The following is a 4,255-nucleotide window of genomic DNA, read 5'->3' on the forward strand; positions in this document are numbered from 1 at the left end:
TCCTTTCTTGTAAGTCATGGACCATATGCACGCACTCTCTCGCAGACACACAATTGCTCATTTCCCAACCTCAGAGGGCGGAGTTTGCTCCAAGTCCTCCTCCAACAACACAGAACCCCTCCCTCTCCAAGCGAGTGACCGCCTGTCTCAGTGGACACAGCAGCGAGAGCAATGGCCACGTGGATGTGCCTCTTCTCCCCCTGGAGCACGGAGGAAGGGAGAGGAGCTCCCGTGGCCCCAGCAGCCTCCTTCCAGGGTGCCCTTCTCGCCGGTGGTCGCGGTTGGCCCTAGTGCCCGGTGGGAGCTTGGAAGGAGCGCGCGCGCGAGAGAGCAAGACCATCACCGCCTGCGGGAAAGCTGCTGGAACTCAAGCCGCCTTTGAACCAGCACAGACGTGACTCCTTGCATGCTCAGAGACTATTTCTTTTTTGTTACCGGAAATTCAAGTTGTAAAGAGTGGAATGGACACCAAGCTCACCCCGCTCGCCCCACGATGCATGAGTATCACTTTCGGCCGCCCCGGCTTAACAATGCCTTCATGTGAGAAGCGGCACCGGGCTGCTGGAAGCAGTTCTGCAGACCCTTGCGCTTGTGGCCAGGGGGTGTCAGGAAGGAAACTGTGGAGACTCAGGGACACCGCGAGAGGAGCTGAAATGCAGGACCTAAAGGGATGGAAGTAGGAGCAGCAGTGTCGGCAGAAAAGGAGGTTTGGGGCGGGGGTGGTGGTAGGAGAGAAACTGGTTGGGGAAAACAGGTGCCTTCAGGTGGGGGAATCTTTAGGGATGCAGAAAAACTTGGAGGCTGAGCTGCAGAGCGGCGAGGAGTTGGGTGAGGAAGGTTCCCTCTCCTGTTGGGGTGTGGTTCCTGTGTGTATGGCTCTGGAGGGTGCAGACTCCTCCCTCTCCTTAAAGGTTATGGGCCTCAGGACATCTGTTCCTTGCTAGTTTCAGCTCCTTCTGTGCCCCTCCCTTGCCCTCAGGGCTGCCAAGAGATTAGCAAATCGATTGATTAACTGCCCAGCATCTAACTGATTAATCAATAAACCAACCAACACAATTTAAATGCATTTACATGCTGCAACACCTCAACTTTATAATGATGCTGCGAGAAAGGAGCGGTTTAGTAACCAACGCTTTCCCTTCTTAAAAAATTCTAACAAAAAACTTTCATTTCTCTCCTCGCCTCCCACTATTTGAATAGAAGCCCGGTACTTTCCTGCTATTATCTGAACCGAGTCCCTGGCGGGGATAGAGAAGGCTATGGAGGAAAATAGATGGCTAAGCGGAAGAGGCAACGGAGCCTGCTGGCTACTGCAAACCACGGGTGCCAACTTGAAAAAATATGGAGGGGGAGGCACTGGCGTGGCCAGGATTTATGTAGGGGGGGCTGAATCATCTGCGACGCAGTTGGTCAGTTAGTTAAGCATTTTTTCTTTTTTTGATTTAGGGGGGCAGCTGCCCCCTGCCCTCCCTTGGCTACTCATAGGAACAGGTAAGTCCCGCCCCGCCTCACAAGACATGGCGCGCGTGCACCATTTGAACAGCAGTGAATGACCATCAACTTTTTAGGGCGGACGGCCCCCGCAAATATTTTACTGGGGGGTGAAGGGACCTCGGCCCCGGGAATTGGTTCCTACTCTGCAGACCGTCCCTCCCACCACCATGATGAAAGTGTCCCTGAGCACGTGTAGAGTAAATTTCTATTCCATAAATGAAAGGAGACGCCACTCTGTGGAGATTTGTTAATTTTATTTATTCAATCACTGTACTGTATACCCCGCTTGATTGTAGAAAACCTCAAAGCAGATTGTAAAAAGAATAATGCAGTAGTATTATTAGTAAAAACCATTTTTAAAAAACTAAAAGCGAGCGACGAACAACAAACACCCCAGCAATCTGAATAGCAGCAGGTGCCGAAAGGAGCGCAGTGAAAGCGACTGCTGAAAACATTTTGTTTAGACGAGCCTGTCCAGATATTCAGATTGCTGGTATGTTTTTTTTGCTCGCCGCTGGTTTTTAGAGCGCTTGGAGGGAGATCCAGAGGAGATCTATTTCTTACAAATGCGGAGTGAGTATTGCACGGCACCTGTAACAGCGCCGGTTCCGCATGAGGGACGGGATTTCCAGATCGAGGGTTGCATTTTGCTTCCGATACTCACTGGAGCCCCAGAACCGTCTTCTAGAGTGGCTGGGAAGGAGGGAGAGGGCAAGCAGATTAAACCTCGGGTTAATGCCCCCCGACGTCCTTCTTCATCTCATTCCTGGCTTCAGCTCAGCTTCCTGCCCACCTGCCCGCTCGCCTCCCCCTTTGTCGGGATTTGCCAAGACACAGCAAAGCGGGGAGACCCTTAAGGGCTGCTGAGAACATTACGGGGCCCCAGGGAGCCCTCGGCTTCTAATACGGAAGGTCTTTATTTACTGATGGCTCCTCTGAAAGTGGGAACAGATGGGATCCTGGAATAGGGGGGACACATGCGCCCACCACCACCTCCTGGGAATAAAGGGGCGCATTAGACCGACCAGCAGCATCCCTTCGAGCAGGACTTCAAAACGCCTGCAAGTTCATTGCTTCACATAGGGAGCAAAGACTCGCATTTGAACCACCACCAGCAGGAATTATGATCTGAAATCCCTCCTGTAAATACACAGAAGACAGGGAGGGAGGGAGGGAGGCCAGTGTTAACCTTTTCCTTCCAGCCTTAACATCACCATCAGCCTTCGAGGTTAGAGCATCAGGGTCGCACCAGAGTCAGTCGGATCACTGGGGCAGTTGCGTGTCGCTCGCCACCGGCTGCAACGAGGCCTATTCAGTAGAGTCTGATAACATTTGCATAGTCTTCCACACATACCATTCAGTACATAGCAACAGGCATGGGGGTGGGGTGGAGAGAAGATTGGGGAACTGCCTTTCCCCAGCAGCAACAGAGACCTCTGCTTGAACGCTGAGAAACAACAAATGCAGCAAGAAACTAAAGCAATTCTTCGACTCTCTGGATCGTGCGCAAAACACTTATTGCATGAATGAAAAATGTGTTTGGGCTCCTTTAATATCTTTGGAAAGCTGCATTTTAGTGCCTCTCCTTAATTTCGACACATTCTGATCTCAGAAAGTCCCTTATTGGGGGATGACCTTTGAAGCCTTCTTGAACTGGCCAGCAGAGGGCGATATGGAATTTCGTTGTCATAGACTGTGAGGCGGGGGCGGAGGGGCGAGGAGGGAAGGGAAGAGTGAAAGGCGCACAGGGAATAATTCCGGCTTGCTACTTTACAGCAGATGGCTCTGAAAGCACTTTGCAGCAAGCACTTCACCTTCATTAAAACAAAACGGGGGCAAATTAAAAACGAATCCGCGGAAGTGCATTTGGAGCCCCCGGGAAAACAGTTCCACGTGCCATCGTGTTCCTAGTGTTCGTTGTCCTCCTCAGCTGAGAGAAATCTCTCTTACTCTGGAGGCAGAGGAAGGAAACGCGCATTTGGTGTAAAAAGAGACAAAACGTATGGGGAAAGCCTCAGCCTCCTTCGAAGTCCATTTTTGCAGCACCAGGAACTTGTAGCCAGGCCTCACCTCTGAAGGTCCGTATCCAACATCTGTGACGAAACATGCCAGATGGGTTTTCTCTAATGAAAAAGTGAATGCCAGTCCTGTGTTGCAGTGCCGGATTTACATATAAGCTAAACAAGCTATAGCTTAGGGCCCTACTCTCTTGGAGGCCCCAAAAAAGTTTAAAGGGGAAAAACCCCCCAGATGTTCCTTTTCAAAATATAAGATAAAAAACAAATAAAATAAAACCTACATATAGCAAAAGTGTTTTGTGTTGGGTATGGACCTATTAAATTTCCATATAGCATATATTCAATACAAAAAACAGCGACAATTTGTTGTTGACAAGGACATCAAACCTCAATCCGACCCTGCCTCTGTGCATGTGTGTCTACACATTTCAGAAATGGCATCATCATCCAGGTGGTTTGGGGATGCCACCTTGGATTTTCTGACATAGTGTCATAGAACCAGTGCTTTTTTTCTGGGGGGACACAGGGAGATGCTGTGGCTGTAGACTGAACTTTAAATGGTGCAAGATCCTAGCATATCTCAGAAGTTGCCTAGGAAGCTGTATTGTCTACACTGGCTGGCAGCAACCCCGCAGGATTCCAGACCAGGCATCTTCCCAGCTCTACTTGGAGATGCTGCCAGACACAACCTGGGACCTTCTGCATGCCTTCCGTGACAAAGATCACACCCCTAATAACAATGC

The sequence above is a fragment of the Podarcis bocagei genome, assembly GCF_964188305.1.
Source record: "Podarcis bocagei genome assembly, contig: HAP1_SCAFFOLD_182, whole genome shotgun sequence".
Classification (NCBI taxonomy): domain Eukaryota; kingdom Metazoa; phylum Chordata; class Lepidosauria; order Squamata; family Lacertidae; genus Podarcis; species Podarcis bocagei.